We start from the raw sequence: 17,523 nt of genomic DNA, 5'->3' as shown, positions 1-17,523 counted from the left end.
CCTGTAGGGCTTTGCCTTGTCACTGTTCTAGTTTAATGTATAATTGCAACTTCCTGCCTATACTCTTCAACAAGCAAACCTCAGTTTTTACTTGTACGCTGATGACACCTAGATTCTCCTTGGCCGAGAATCCAATACCTTCGGTAACGATGTATCTGGTAGAGACCTAGTCCAGCCGCAGATTCCTTAACTTAGAATAGCCCCAGGCATCAGACCGAATCTGGAGAATCTTCAGCAGTACCTCTGCACGCCGGGGGACAGCGTCGCATGGCTCGGTCCAGACGGCGTCCACGGATAATGGAGCCATATAAGCCATATAAGTCCCTCACGGCGCTCTGATGTCAGTTTTCTACTGTGAAGCATTGCTGCGCCACTACGCGGAGCCACTACCAAAACCGTGAGTGTGGGAACAATGCGCTAAAAAAGATAAAAAATCCTTAAAACAACTATGTCAAGAATTCATAAAATGATGAGAAACATCAACATGTATATCAATGAAAGAGTACTTATACTGTAAGGGACTGAAGGGGGGAGAACAGAGCACTCGCCCGAGAAACAAGTGTTGCAGAAGGAAAGAGCCATGCCCTCCTATGAGGCAAAACAACATTGGAGATGAATGGCATGGCAAACGATAGGCAGTCTTCAATCACTGAACGTAACTGTAACGAGCAATAGAACTGGAACAACATCACTCATGGTAATTGACCACATTTCTGCAACAACAGAGCATGTACAATCATACATCCCATAAATGACCTATTGACTGTAGCACAGTCAAATAGACTCTAAAGTAATTGACCGCAACATAGTCAAGGAGACCCCAAGTAATGGCTAAAAAACAGAAGAGGGTGGAAGGGAGGGTATAAGAACATGATCAAGCCCCACACTGGAAGAACCAGGGTGGAGGAGTGTGGAAGGACATTGAACCCTCCACCCAATGACGAGACTGGGTGGCGAAGCAACAGATAAAACAGCATGAGACATCCTACCCTGGAGGGAGGTGAAGCATACCATCCCGCAGGAAGAGAAAGGCCACCCGTAAGGAGGCAAGTGGGTAGAACCCACCCTGAAAAAAGCCCTCGCAGAGCGTGGAGAATGGGTGGGCATTAAGGAATCTGCGGCTAGACTGTGTCTCTACCAGATACATCGTTACAGAAGGTAAGTAACTCGTTCATCTGAAAAAGACGTCTAGCGCAGATTCCTTAACTTAGAATAGATACCAACCCTACATCCCATTTGAGGAGGGTCTGCGACTGAAAACCACCAAGTTCCAGAGAACTCATCCGTCAATTACATTGACCAGAACACTGTGTGAACCGCAATGCCAGTGTGGCTGACACCAGACCCATTAAGCTCTGAAAGGGAGCATTAACAAGGGTGATAGACTTGGCATCTTTTGGCGTGTTTCCCCTGACTTTTTGCTTTCTGACCTCCTGGTTTTGACTCTGTTTTTTGCTCATGTAATTATTCTGCGCACTTTCCTCACTGCTTTTCAGTGGTAAAGTGCAAGTGCTCCTGTATAAAATGTGTTATGGATTGGTGTTTCCATGATTGGCATATTTGATTTATGTGTCAGTCCCTAGTAAAGTGCACTGCAAGTGCCAGTGCCTATAACTCAAATGCTGTTGGTGGGCTGCAGCACTGGATTGTGCCACCCACGCAAACAGCCCGTAAAGTGTAACTCTGGCCTGCCATTGCAGCCTGGGGCTGCCATGTTGACTTGGCAAGTGCACACACTTGAAAGTCCCTAAACCTTCCCTTTTCTACATGTGAGTCACCCCTAAGGTAGGCCTGAGGTACTCCCATGGGCAGGGTGCATTGTATGTAAAAGGTAGGACATGCCCTGGTGCGTGTGGCATGTCCTGGTAGTGAATTACAGCCTACTTCGTTTTTCACCATTGCAAGGCTACCTGTTCCCCATAGGCCAGAATGGGCAGTTAGATTATTACATCCTATAATCCTAACTGACTCTGGGAATATGGTAGAAATTCGAGTTTAGTATGCCTAAAATCAGAATGATAAAATACATCTTTTAGTGAAGTTGGTTTTAACATTCTGTGTTTGAAAATACCACTTTTAGCAAGTAGGAATTTTCTTGTATAACCATCCATGCCTGCCTCTGCTAGGTTGTGTATTCCTTGTCTGGAGTTTCAGTGACAGGGGCTGGGAGATTCCAGGAGACAGGGTGAGTCTGTAGTGTAGTTCCTATCATCCCAATAGGCTCTGCGCATTGGAATAATACCTACAGCAGTAAAGGCCTAGACCAGACGTTAACTAGGTCTACTACTGTCGATACTAGACTTAAAGTTTTGGGTTTGCCAGCTTAGCTCAGAGTTCACTAGAAACTTTCTCGAATGTTCAAGGAGGAATTAACTTCCCTGATTAGACAAGAAGGGATTTAGTTTCTGACAACCATAGAACATGACAACTTTGCTCTCCCCTAATCAAGAGTAAATCTCGAGAGTCGTGTGAACAAAAGGCAAATTATTTTACTCAGTCAGTACGTGCATTCTTAGTCTCATCAGATTGTAGAGAAAAGGAAGAGACGGGCATGTTCAATAAAAAGGTGTCATTTATTGATCAGTCTCTTTTCTCGTACAAGAGAAATGGATTGATATTATTACAATACTTATAGGTAATTAAAGTGCATACATTAAAAGCAATAGTATAAAATAATACTGTAAAAACATTGATATGGTTTCTAAGCCATAAGATGTTTTAAAATTAATAAAATATATTACATACACATATACATTTGACTAAACGTACTCAACTGGTGTTTCTAAATACGCCTACCCCGTATACCTGACCTAAGCCTAATACGGGGGCGGGAATAGAAAGTTACAGTTTAAGTTAAGTTTGTTTTTTGCCAAGTGAATAACTAAAGAATTCTCTGTGAGGGGTTATTCAGTTCTGTACCTGGAAGTTAGGATGAATGAGGAATGGTATCTCTCTCTCTGGTCTCGATATTCCAGGCTGCCTGCGAGGGCTGCCCAGAAACGCCGGTGCTGGATTCTCGGCAGGAGAAAGCAGCGCGTCTCTCAGCGCGTCAGGAAGGCGGGGCTGCTGCCAGCGGGGTCTGCTCTGCTCTTGGCTTCGGCAAGTATGGCTGCTCCGTCTCGTCACCACGCGTGTGTTTTGCATAGGGCAAGATCGGTAATATTTATACCTTTAAGGTGCCGAGATTGACGTAAGGATGGACATAGATACGTCAATAAGGATGTCATACGACTTGCTCGTTAGCACATTCTTTTACTGAAGTTCTCGGTGAAATCAAAACAATGGCCGCAGGGTTTTGCCCAGGTTGTCATAGGTTTCATTTGTTATGAGAACTCCGTATGCCTTATCAGGGGCTGGAGGAATATCGCTTGTCTAATTAGATCGCAAGCGTTATGACCTAATCAGATAACACGTTCCTGTGCCGTAGTGTGACTGCGTCAGATAACGGTATCTGCATCATGGGGGTTTTCTGCCTCATGGGCTGACTGCTAGTTAACTTGTTGGTTTGTTTAACTAGAATAGGGTCAGGAATAGGGGGATCGATTCAGAACCTATAGGAATACATCACACCCACTCCACGCTAACTATGTACATATTTACTAATCTATGCATAGTATAACATAGTACAACATACTATAGAGTATAGTGTATACCTTACCACCCCAAAATACATAAATGCATTTTTAAATTTTTCAAATATACGGAAAAATTGCAGACATATGTATTGTATGCACTCAAGCTGTAGAATAATGCCAAAGTAATCGCATTTGTATACATTATTGCTTAATTGGTATATGAGAATTACACATGAAATGGCTTCTTAATACAGAAAAAAAGTTCGAGACCATTCCATCACAGAATAAAATATTTATAAACGTATCAGCGGGCAGCTAATGTCTATAAGCTATCTAAAATTTAGAAACCTTAGTTCTCTAAGAATAGTTCTTACTTTAAGCAGAAGATAGTGTCCCGAAAAATATGCAAAAATATTTGGGGCTGCTGAAAAATTGCTGTCCGTGAACTGGAGGGAAAATTGTTCATGTGACTTTATTTTTAAAGTTGAAGGCCGAATTCAGGGAACGCCGTGTGCGAGCTTGCTCAAAAGTCTCTATTTCTGTTCTGGAGAGAACATCATATCATTCAGGCTTTCGAAAAAACTGTCAACAGCTTCCTGGGAAAGTTCCACTAACTCGAAATAGGTGTAATCATGCATTCTTGCGCATGATTGTCTCCATTGACATTCTGATTTGCATTACTGACAGAAGGTCGTACCTGTTCGAGGCTGCTTTCATCTTGAACTTCACTACCCATCAATCGTAGTGGTGAAGCTTCCACGAATGCCGTCATCAGGATTGGTAGCCTTTGAGGGCAGCACAAAGCATGAACCTTGATCGGGCTCAACAATGTTTCTGCATCCATCGGCGCATCCGATTGTAGCGTCAGACAGGTGTCTAACACGCATTCTTCTCCGCATAGCAGACACCTCAATACAGGTAAAACACATCTTTGCCACATTGGTCGAAATGATAGAAACCAAGTCATGTTCAGGTCTCTAAGCCGGGAGAGTCCCAGGATTTTTGATATCCGGTCCTGGTATCCAATGGCTAGGATTGTTTCTTCTCTTGTCGCCAGAGTTGTGTCTGTGACATGGGTTGCCATAACGAAAAATAAGGACTAAGAATAGGATTCCTGCAATTAGTCCCAGGATCAGGGGAAGTCCGCCAAAAATCGAATGGACGAAATCTGGAAAAATACCCAGTATGGCTTTGAATGGTGTTAATGCCATCGAAAATACTGTCTTAAATACCTTTGAGACCCCATTGGTATCAGAAATATTTAAGATTTCATTCAGGATTTCCGCGAAATGTACGGGGGAATTAGTTGATAATAATGTATGTATCTCTGCAGTCGTCCTTGCGACTTGTAGATCATACGTTTCTTTTGATGACGAGAGCCTGGTAGGCGTCTGAAGAAGCACTGTTTTCATTCTGCTTAAAGTATCTATTCGAATAGAAGTAATTTTCAAATCGGGCCATGCCCTTGCCTCCCTGTCTGGGAAGGAGCTGGGGAACAATGAGCGTCCACAGCACTTGACCTTCGCAGTCGTAGTTACTAGATAAGGAGTCCCGGGCATAAGACTACAACATCTGCGGTCTACAATAAGAATGTAACTCCCATTATAGAGTCTTTGAAAGAATGGTTCTATTTCTGTTGCAGGTGCGCCTTGCTGGTGACATGAAAGGTTGTATGTATTCCCTTCACAGGCTCCATGCAAACTAATTCCGTTACACAGAAGTGTGCCACTCAGTGACATCCCACAATTGTTGCCACTAAGAAACACTTTCTGTCCTTTATTACTGACACATGCATGTGAATAGGGCAGGTTCCATGTTGTTTTAAGGTACCCCTTTCCCAATTTCTCGTACATGCCAGCCTGTATATATTTTTGGCAGTATTGAAACCTGAAGGTTGAGATTGGAATATTTATTATCCCATGTATTATCCATTCACTGACAGGTCGTTCTGACATTGTCACTGGTAATCTTTCGAGTTTTTCAATGCTCAAGATTGTATAATCAGCATCCTTTTGTGCCATACTGATTTGTCTATCAGTAAGGTTAAAGATTTGGAATAGTGACGTTGTGTTGATTAAACGCCAAGGTACATAGCCTGAACGCAGATTTTGTAACGTCCAGCCAAGCTGTACAATAGAACGCAATTGAGACTGACCGTGTTGTAATAACAGTAAGTCCTGCGATAATATGTCGATTGCTGAAGACACAATGCTGTCCAGAGAAAAAATTCTGGAGGACAGAGTCATTAACCCATTGTCCACTACAGAAAGTGATTTTTCCAAATTAATATGGTCAATTTCCCGTATTCTCTCTGCTGTTTCAATTTGAGTAACCTTCCAGGCCTCATTGTATGCTGCATATACAGAGGCTGCTATGAAACGCTTTTGACGCTGTTTGCGTGGTCCCAAAGGGAAATCACGCAAGTCAGCACCATCAGTAAGTAAAGTTAGGTGTTGCTTAATTTCTGCCAGTGTGGAAGTTTGTAGCCACTGAAGGCATAATTTGCCCACACTGTAGGTGGTTATTATCCCTGGGTGATGTCTTTGAGGATATCTAGGGTCTGGCCTGGTCATTTTGAACCCCTGTGTTTTGTTCAGGAATCTGTCTTGACAGTTATTAGTATCTGTGGGCCAGATCAACCACTGTTTCCAATCAGGATGTGTTCTGTTTTGGTTTAATATATGGTTTACGTCTATCTCTTCATCTGTAGAAGTGTTGCTAAACATTGTTGGCTTTGGAATAGACGGTTTATTTAAATCTTTGATTTTGGCTAGGCCAAGACAGGTGGTTTGTTGAACAGTGTCATTTAAAAATATCATTTGTTCTGGGATCATGCAGGCTCTAAACAAAGCTTCTATACCCTGTACTTGCCATTCTTTTGTACCCCAAACACTTTTCAATTCAACATTTTTGTCCCAATAATCAAAACCAAAAGTATTCATTTTTTCAAAGAATGAGTCTGAATATAACAATTTTGTGTTGGTTATCATGGTCTTGGTCCCTGTTTTGTTTGACAATTTAAAATAAAATGTTTCAGCATTACTTGTGTCAAAACCTGAAAAATATGAATATTTGTCGTAAACGGTTCTTGAGCTCCCTTTTGGAGGTGTTGCACAATGTTCCCATTGATTATAATTTAAAACATTTCTAGGTTGTGCAGATCTATGTAAAAAGTGGTTACCATAGTGGTTATAACAGTACATACTATCATAATTTGTAGAACCCTGCAAATAATCATGTTTGGTAAATTTAGCAGACATTACTAAGTCAGACATCATATTATTAATGCTTTCGAAGTCCCAATCATCAGCAAATGAGTTTGGTTTTACAAAGTCACTCAAGGAGATCTTAATTTGGTGTGGATATTTCAGGATCTCGACCGGACCATAAATTTCATAGTCAGTGTTGTCCCATGCTACCCCACCAGGTATCGGATTGGCTGTGAAGTTGGCTGAAGAAAGTTCTCTTTTCTCGACGTGTGAAGATGTGTGTGGTTTGAGGATCAAGTTGATTTTCTGACTTGCTGTGTCCATTTTAGCATATTTTCCCTCAATGAAGCGTCCCAATGTTAGTATCATGATGAGCCAAAGTATGAGGATAAATGCACCAAAACCCACCCAAAATTCAATCCATGGGGAAATCAGATATGTTTCTTTCAGTTGTTTCAAAAGTTCCTTAGCTTTATCTTTAAAGGTTTTTGATGATGGCTGTGTCTTTGATTCACTGAAGCCTTCAGAGGAATCATCGAAGTTTATGAAGTAGCCGGATGCAGTTCTGTCAATTGTTCCAATTGCTTCAGGATTTCTGTTACTTGCATTTTCACTTGTTACTTCATTATAGATTGGTGTGTCTCTGCTAAATGTTTTTATTTGGGTTTTCAGAGGTCTTAGTTCTATTGCATTGTTGCATAGTCCATGTTGTTCTTCTGTAGGCGTTTCGAATGTGATGAGCCTCTTTGTTAGGACCTCTGTATTGGTAGCAAACCTTGGTGTTCTGCTACTTATTGGGAGTCCACTTGGCCTACTGTTTGTTATCGGCCACATGTTGTGGTTTTACCAGGTCGATGGATACAACTCGGTTCTCCTTTTTACCAGCAAGTGGCGGTAGTACAACTGATCTTGTCCCGTTGACAGACAAGACATCAACTGCTTTTCTGTAAGAAGGCCCAAATTCCTTCTTTACCGCGATCTTTTCCCTGACTAGATCCCCGACTTTTGGAATCCAGACAGGTCTTGCTGGGACAGGTGGTGGTTCTTCAGTGGTTGTTGGCTGTTGTTTCAACTTTATGTTGCTCAGGTCTTTTCTTGTTTTGTTTAAGTCCTGCAAAATAGCCAAACGGTCTTTGATATCAAAGCTTTTTTCTTTCACCACTGAAGTCTGACTATCAATGTCAGAGATCATCATCCTAGTTCCAAATAATAATTCGTACGCACTGAATCCCTTCAGAGAATTTCTTGGCAAGTTATTGAGACTACGTTGGACACTTATTAGATGTTTGACCCACCCAGCTCCCGAACCTAATATCCTTTCCGCTATAGATTGCTTTATGCCTTGGTTTTTTCTTTACACCATCCCGTACCCTCAGGAAGGAAGTGAGAAGATTCCCGCTGGGCTATGCTCATTTGGTCATGTTTCCCCTCAGGCTTGAGGGCTAGAGTGGAGACAATGGTCAAACGTAGCATGCTCTTAGCGTATATGCCATTTAGACTCGCAAATCTTTGTATAACAGTCCGGACGTCAGCCGAGTGCTGGTGATCTACATTATAAGTGGAACTAGCCTGTATATGTTAATCGCAACCCTTCCTTTTTACTCCTGATTTTTCCTGGAGTAAACCGACGAGGTATTAAACTGTTTCTCTCCCCACTGCGATCTCTGTTGCAGTTTGGGCAATTTTTTACAAACATGGTATGACGCAGGCTCATGCCTGGCCACCAGTACCGTGATTGTAATTCTTCCAGAGAATCTTTTAGTTTGAGGTGTCTGAGACCCTCGCCCATATGTGCGTCTGCGATTAACAAGTTTCTCCTGTCCATGTTTGGAATCACTCTATCCCCCACTCCAGGGATTCGAGCAAAAGGGACGGAGTTTGCATCGATTATGTATGTATAATTGAGTGGATAGTTGATCGGTAACGCTGAGCAGTCGCCTTTTGATGACGTTTTCACCGCCAGCATTGTTTCACCGTCAATGTATTTTAATGTACGCTTTTTTCGAACTACGGGAGCCGATTTAGTGGCTGCCGCTGTGGCTGTTTCGGCCAATGAATTCCCTGCAACGTGAACGCCATCACGCTGATGACTCAGTGAGTGTGTCACGTGAGTCTTTGGTAGCTCTTTCTGTAAAAGAGCTATTTGTTCCCAGAGCAGTTTTTGCTTTATTGGTGCATCTGTGTCATCTTTGTAACCGTTTTGAATCCATGTCTGCAAATCGCTGTTATATGATTTGACGCAGTAATATGAATCTGACACTATAAGTGTCGGGAATTCGCGATCCGCATTATCTAGCGCCATTTTCAAAGCTAATATTTCAGTTTGTTGTTCTGAATTAGTTTCTACTGAGTGTGTTTTTGTTAATAGAGGTTTTAGTTTACCTCCGCCCCACACTTCTTTTGTAATCCCACATGTGGGGTTGTATGCCTGTTCTCCCCAAACGGGAGGTTGAGCATGTCTGTTTGTAGGGATCTCAAAATTTCTGTGTGTATTTGAGTCCAATTGGATCTTTTAAAATCTGGTTTTATCAGATCATAAAGGGGTTTGACCCTTTCTGCGTAATTTGCAATGTATGTTCTTCCGAAATTTAGGAAGCCTAGAATCGACTGTAGGTTTTTTAGTGTTCTAGGTGCTTGGATTACGGCACATTTCTCTAGGAAATTGTCGGCCAGGCTTTTGCCTTCACTTGATAATTCATATCCTAAGAACAGGACTTTCAGATGGGCAATTCTGGATTTTTAAAAGTTGAATTTGTAACCCTCTGCTGCGAACCCAAGTATTATGGTGTTCACTCTCTTCAAGTGAGTCTCCAAGTCATCATCTGTTAAGTAAATGTCATCGACATAAGATAATGCTTCATCATCATATAGTTGTAGTAATTCTGTTACTCTCGCTGAGAATACTCCCGGGCTGTTCTTGTACCCCTGGGCTAACCGACAGAATTGTTTTTGAGTGCCATTTATTGAGAATGCAGTTAAATATCTGCTCTCTGGTGCTATGTTTTGACAAAAGAATCCATTAGAGATGTCTAATGTTGTTTTGTATTTTTTGCGCACTATGTTATTCATTAGTGCAGCACTGTGTGAGTTTTGCACTGCAAAAGTTTTGCAACATGTGTTAAGGTGTCAGTAATCCAAAACTAGACGATATGAATTGTCTGGTTTGGAGACCGGAAACAAAGGGTTGTTCATTTGTGAGGTGCAAGTTTCAATCACCCCCTGGTATTCTAGCTGATCTAGTATTTCATTTACCTGTTTTTTAGCTTCTTGCTTAATTGGGTACTGCCTTTGTGCAGTTGGTTGTGATTTTAACTGGATTTTGTGAGGAGGAGAATCCTCATCCCATCCCACGTGATTTTTATATAAAGCAGGAGCTAGAGCCACTGCCCACTTTCTAGCAAGTGTGTATTTTTTATGAATTGGAATTTGATTTGAGAAGGCAGGCATAATTACTTCTTCGCCATGAGGGCACTCCCTGACAAACTCTGGTGGCCAGTCTTTTTCAGCTAGAAGGATGTCATAGCCCTTGGAGAGATTATCCCAAAATAGTCCCCTTATTTTCCTAGTCTTATCCCCCTCTATACGCAATGTTATTTCGTATATTTTGTGAGGTTTGCTAACTCTGGTGTCCGCAGTTTCCACTTGAAGATATTCATTTGTGTCCACTGTCTCCAGATGATTCATAAGGACTTTGCGAGCTATGCTCACTTCTGCTGCACTGTCTAGCATTGTCTGAGCCCACTCTCCGTTTTTCAGTTGTGTCCTCAGTATTCTCGGCATTGTTAACTACCTTGATACTGGCTACCTTCTTTTTTGGAAATAGTAATTTCTTTTTTAGTTGAGCAGGTTCCTTGTCTTTGGACTTGGCGTGCTCTTCTCTTTGTTCTGATCGTCCTCTTCTTTCCGATTTCTGCGAGGAAGTCTGAAAAGATTGAGAGGGACGTGTATCAATGTCTTGATATCTATCAGGCTTCTTTATCTTATCCCTATTTCTAAGGTTATATCTATTCCCAGAGGGGTCACTCTGGGGTGACCTGTGTCTTTGGTTCGGAGATTTTTCTCTTCGCCTAGGAGACCTTCCTCGGGACTGGAATTTCTTTTCTTTAGGATTGGATTGTTTGTTTCCATCCCAGTTCTTTTTTGGTGATGTAGATTTATTATTAAAAAATATTTTTTCTGGACTTTCAATCAGTTGCGGTTTTACTGGTATTCCACCTAAACTATCTCTACCTAGTTCCTCATAGGATTTTTCTATGATTCTGGCAATTTCCGCTGGTTGGTCTGCTATATCTGTCTCTTTTAACCTCTGGCGGATTGCCACGTTTGCTGCTTCACCTTTTATGTTGGCTAATAATATAGCCGAGACCTGCTTGAAGTCTTTCAGTAATTTCATACCAAGAGTTAAAGCGGGTTCAGGGCCATATTCATCTTGAATTTGTTTTAGCACATCTGGTATTACCGAAATGGATGGAACACCGTGCGTTTTTGTGTAGATGGAAGCAAAGACTGTACCCCAAGTGTCACAGTCCTCAATGTGTGGTGCGATTCCCATTGGAAGGCAGATAGTCAGAATCCTGTGCTTTTCTAGCGGGGTGGTGTCAGGAAACACCGCCTCTATTTGGGTGATTTTTTGTGCTAGCCAGAATGGTATTTGTTCCCGTTTAGCCGGTACTTTACCTAGGCAGGACTGGATGTTCTGTGGTGTAATTTTATTTGTGTTCCCCTGGTGAGGGGTCAGCTGTTGGAGTTTAATCGCTGGCTGAATTGTTGAAGTCCGCATCACATACTGGACTAATTGTCTATGTATTTTTATTAATTGTTTTAGCTGTGTTAACAGCTCTGCTGCTGGCATCTCATTGATGTCTGGATGTGGTGTGTATCCGGCTAGGACCGGCCACGTTGCTCCTGGTCTACCTAAAGGACCGAGCCTGGTGATGTGATTATTATGTTTTAGGGCGCCATCAAATAAGAGCAAATGCTCTTGAAATTTGAGTGGTACTTCCACCTCCTCGAAAGGAGTGTACTCATTAGGAGGTTCCTCTATCTTGTAATAGTGGAAGTACTTTGTTACAGCATTTGCTGCTGGAAAATGTATCCATGAATAGTATACCTCTGTCTGCCGATATTCGTGTGCCTCAATTACGAATATGACTGTGCCACCTCTAGGTGTCAGTCCATTTTCTATAAGTTTTAGGGTTATAGATCTCCTTTTGATGACCGGGATGAGTATTATATCCTGGTCTGCTGCCTGCATGGTAGCATCAGCTGCTGCGAGTTCAGTTGCTAATCTAACTGCCTCTCTTTCTTCATCACTGTCTCCCATTTTACTGACAGGATGGTTATTTCTTTTGTTTGCAGATCAGGTTTCTTATGGAAACAAAGGTTAGATGCACAATATTTTGGAACTGTTTATCCTTCAACGTTGACTATACCAAGAACCATACATAGGAGTTCCCTCCTGCGAGGTCTGGCGGATATAACCTTTCACCCACTCCAGACGTCTTTGGAGTATTATGGGAAAAGGGGTCTGAGTGAGAAAGCACGACTGAGTTACTCTAAATGTCTTACGTTAGTTTTATCGCCCTTTCCAAACGCGTTGGGCGCCATGTAGTGTAGTTCCTATCATCCCAATAGGCTCTGCGCATTGGAATAATACCTACAGCAGTAAAGGCCTAGACCAGACGTTAACTAGGTCTACTACTGTCGATACTAGACTTAAAGTTTTGGGTTTGCCAGCTTAGCTCAGAGTTCACTAGAAACTTTCTCGAATGTTCAAGGAGGAATAAACTTCCCTGATTAGACAAGAAGGGATTTAGTTTCTGACAACCATAGAACATGACAACTTTGCTCTCCCCTAATCAAGAGTAAATCTCGAGAGTCGTGTGAACAAAAGGCAAATTATTTTACTCAGTCAGTACGTGCATTCTTAGTCTCATCAGATTGTAGAGAAAAGGAAGAGACGGGCGTGTTCAATAAAAAGGTGTTATTTATTGATCAGTCTCTTTTCTCATACAAGAGAAATGGATCGATATTATTGCAATACTTATAGTTAAGTAAAGTGCATACATTAAAAGCAATAGTATAAAATAATACTGTAAAAACATTGATATGGTTTCTAAGCCATAAGATGTTTTAAAATGAATAAAATATATTACATACACATATACATTTGACTAAACGTACTCAACTGGTGTTTCTAAATACGCCTACCCCGTGTACCTGACCTAAGCCTAATACGTGGGCGGGAATAGAAAGTTACAGTTTAAGTTAAGTTTGTTTTTTGCCAAGTGAATAACTAAAGAATTCTCTGTGAGGGGTTATTCAGTTCTGTACCTGGAAGTTAGGATGAATGAGGAATGGTATCTCACTCTCTCTGGTCTCGATATTCCAGGCTGCCTGCGAGGGCTGCCCAGAAATGCCAGTGCTGGATTCTCGGCAGGAGAAAGCAGCGCGTCTCTCAGCGCGTCAGGAAGGCGGGGCTGCTGCCAGCGGGGTCTGCTCTGCTCTTGGCTTCGGCAAGTATGGCTGCTCCGTCTCGTCACCACGCGTGTGTTTTGCATAGGGCAAGATCGGTAATATTTATACCTTTAAGGTGCCGAGATTGACGTAAGGATGGACATAGATACGTCAATAAGGATGTCATACGACTTGCTCGTTAGCACATTCTTTTACTGAAGTTCTCGGTGAAATCAAAACAATGGCCGCAGGGTTTTGCCCAGGTTGTCATAGGTTTGATTTGTTATGAGAACTCCGTATGCCTTATCAGGGGCTGGAGGAATATCGCTTGTCTAATTAGATCGCAAGCGTTATGACCTAATCAGATAACACGTTCCTGTGCCGTAGTGTGACTGCGTCAGATAACGGTATCTGCATCATGGGGGTTTTCTGCCTCATGGGCTGACTGCTAGTTAACTTGTTGGTTTGTTTAACTAGAATAGGGTCAGGAATAGGGGGATCGATTCAGAACCTATAGGAATACATCACAAGTCAGCATAGGGCTGAATAGCAATATCTATATGTAGATGGGTGGGAGGAATTGCACTTGGGACCTGAATAGGGCTGGGCCTTCCCTCCACAATGCTGAACCACCTCCTGTGGTATGTCTGATGTCCCTGGCCTACACTGTGAAAGGAAAGACGGAGTCTTGGCAACAAAGTGCCCCAGGACTGACCAGAACAGGTTTGGGCTAGGCAAAGGCCTCACTTCCTTCAGAGAACAAAGAGAAATTGAGGATAAAAAGGGGTACCCAAATCCCAGAACTCCAGAACTCGCTGGAATCAAGGAACTTGCCAAGAAGAAGAGCTGGAAGAGCTGCCAGGACGAGTACTGCCCCTTTGCTGTGTTGCTGCTTTGTTGGGTTGGCCTGCACCTGCTTCTTCTGCCTTGGGCAGTGAAAGGACTGGACTGAACTTTCTCTACTTGCGCTTAGTATCTCCAAAGGCTTGAGGTAGAGCTTGCGCCCTGTTCATGAAGTCCTAGGAACAGCAAAGACTTCAAGCTCGACGCCGTCTATGACGCCGCTGCCGACACTGTGTCCTGAAGGTACTGCAGAGAGCCCCGCTGCAACGCCGCACGCGACCCTGGTCTCACCAACGACTCCTGCTGACGCAGCCACCGAGCCGCTGCTCACATGGCAACCTGTGGGCACCGCACTCCGAACCGCCTCGCTTCACGACAACGCCGTGGAATCCCCGACTACGCTGCTTCATGCCAGACTCGGCGCCGCTGCTTGCACCGTGGTTCGAGCGCAGCGCTCGTAAGGTTACACGACACACCGCCCTCATCCTGCACCGCAGCTTTGGCCTACCGACGCCGGTACCATCGACTCCAGTTGTCAGCCGACGACATCGCTTCAGCGCCAGCGACGCCGCTGCTGCACCATGACCTGCCAGCACCGTGATGAGCACCGCCTTCGTCTCACACCGCGACACTGGTCTCACCGATGCCGCCATCTGATGCTGTCACCGAGACGCTGCTCGCACCGCGACCTGAGGGCACAGCACGCCGCACCGCTGCACTTTGCACTGATACCTGCCGACACCAGCGCTCCTGATTCCATCAGAGAAGAGACCGACCTGCAACGGGTGTGACAACGAGAGGTCATCGACGACCTGCATCTCTGAAAGGTACTGTTGGCGGCACTGCAGCTGACCTGCGACGCCGCGATCAGCCAGAACTGTTTGGATTTGTTTGTTCACGACGCCGCGATAGCCCGGACGGAGCTATCGACATCAAGGAACTGTGTTTACAATGTATCTTGGCAATTTAAAGACATCTTGCAACGCATCTATTTTTAAAGTACTGTACTGTGGGTTTTTATCGTATTTGGTCTTGTTTAAGTATACAAAATATTGGCTATTTTCTAAACTGGTTTGGTATCCATTTGTAGTGCTTACATTGTATTACTGTTGGTTAGGTGCAAATGCTTTACACACTGCCTCTAAGATAAGCATGACTGCTCGTGCCAAGCTATCAAGGGGGTGAGCAGGGGTTATTTTAGGAGTGTAACTCCCTTATCCTGACTAGAGTGGTGGTTTCTGCCTGGCTTTGGTGCAAACCTTAGACCACCAAAAATTCCATTTCTAACAAAGACGGGATGCAAATCAACCACAATCCGTCACAGGACTGTACGAAAGGGAAGCACGTGGCCAGTGCATAATGGAAGAAAGTCCCCAAACTTCTTCAAGAAGAAGGTAAACCGAGCACAAGTCGCTTGGATATGCAAGAGATAAAATCCCAGAAAGGAACAAAACAGATGACAGAGTCAGAGCATACAAACAGAGCATGCACAACAGTGGATGTCAAAAATGACATGTGGAGGGACAAATGTCACCATGCAGAGATATACAGAACCATGACTACCAGGAGATGAAAACATGTTACTTACCTGTAATTTTGGTTCCCCAGTATTGGTAACCTTCATAGATTCCCATGCTTTGTATCATTCCCCGTCGTCAGCCTGGGAGCCTTGGTAAACAATACATACCATAGCAGTATGTACAAAAGAGAAAGTAAGGCCTAGGCCTCATCTCATTTTGTAGCCTATCTACCTCTTTGTGTAAAAGAGACCAAAAGTTTGCAACAACCAATCAGATCAACCTCAGCCCATAGAACCCTCAGGAGAGAGCCTCAGAGCCTCAGATTTTCACAGCCGTGGTGTAACAGTAACCGCTTTTGCTGAAGGCTGAGCTTTCCCGGGGAGGAGGGTGGGCGCATGGGAATCTATGAAAGTTACCAATACTGGGGAACCAGAGTTACAGGTAAGTAACTTGTTTTCTTGCCCCAGTATTGGAACTTTCATAGATTCCCATGCTTTGTATCAGAGTAGCTAGCAGTAAAAAATAACCATGCACATTTTGCCATCAGCGTATTACAACATTTCCACATAGAAATCATTATGTAAGCATATATACCTTGTAACAATAGACGCAGAAAGCTTATGCGATACAAAATGTGCAATTATAAGAAGGAGGGATAGTAGGGAAAGCTCACCTCACATTGGAACAAATTCCTCAGTAGACCTTGTCCTACTGTCGCATCGCTCTTCATGAAAGAGTCCAAGCAATTATGTTTTGTGAAGGTATGGGCGCTGCTCCATGTTGCTGCTCTACATATGTCCTTTATAGGGACTCCAGAGAAGAGCGCCGCTGAAGATGAGACAGATGTTGTGGAATGAGCTCGAACCTGTCTCTCCAATGGCTTTTCTGCCATCCTGTGACAGTAACCAATAGCACTTGTAATCCATTGTGAAATCCCCTGCTTTGAGAGAGTAAGTCCTTTCCGTGGAACACTAAAAGCCACAAAAAGCTGAGAAGATTTTCTAAAATCCCTTGTCCTCGCAAGATAAAATTTGAGACATCTTTGGACATCCAAAGAATGAAGAGAACGTTCCGCTGGTGTCGTAGGTCGAGGAAGAAATGATTTCAGAACTACTGGTTCATTCAAATGGAATTCCGACGGAACCTTTGGGATATATTTTGGATTGGTTCTCAGAAACATAGAATCCTTCCTGAACTGTAGAAAAGGTCCTTAGATGGAGAGAGCTTGCAATTCTCCTACTCTTCTAGCAGAGGTTAGAGCCAGAAGGAGGGCTAACTTCCATGACAAGAATTTTAAATCCGCCCTGTGATTTGGTACGAACGGAGGCCTCATCAGGTGAGCCAGAACCAGATTTAGATTCCAGGACGGAGGTGGCGGCCGTACTGGTGGGAAGACTCTGAAAAGACCTTTCAAGATTTGTTTGATAACTCTCGCAGACCAAAGAGACGGACCTGCCGTCGACCTTCTGAACCTTGAAATAGCCGCCAGATGCATTTTGATGGAAGAATGAGACAGGCCTGATTTTGTCAACGATAGAATGTAGGGCAGTATCTGATGAGGAGCTGAAGAACATGGATGGATGTGCTCCTTATGACACCATAGGCAGAAACGCTTCCATTTAGCCTGGTAAGTTTTATTAATACTTGGTGCGCGAGCTTAAGCCAAAATTTCTCTACACTCCTGAGAAATATCTAGAGTGTGGAATTCTCTGTGCTCAGGAGCCAAGCTTTCAAATGAAGAGATCCTGGATCTGGATGTATCACCTGTCCCTGTGACAACGTCAACAGAGATAGAATGAGAGGAAGGTGACATGGATAATCCTGGGACAGTCGTAGGAGTTCAGTGAGCCAGAACTGGCGAGGCCACGCTGGTGCAATTAAGATCATTCTACAAGGTTCCATTTTCATCTTCCTGAGAAG

General features: G+C 43.4%; 1 protein-coding gene across 5 annotated transcripts in view; it reads right to left on the bottom strand.

Moving 5' to 3' along the window:
- CRTC3 (CREB regulated transcription coactivator 3) overlaps nucleotides 1-17,523 on the bottom strand; it is a 1,392,170-nt gene that overhangs the window by 63,855 nt on the left and 1,310,792 nt on the right. The gene's annotated exons all lie outside the window — the stretch shown is intronic.

This window comes from Lissotriton helveticus, chromosome 3_1 (genome assembly GCF_964261635.1).
Source record: "Lissotriton helveticus chromosome 3_1, aLisHel1.1, whole genome shotgun sequence".
In the NCBI taxonomy this organism is placed as follows: Eukaryota; Metazoa; Chordata; class Amphibia; order Caudata; family Salamandridae; genus Lissotriton; species Lissotriton helveticus.
This window is presented reverse-complemented; position numbering and strand designations above follow the sequence as displayed.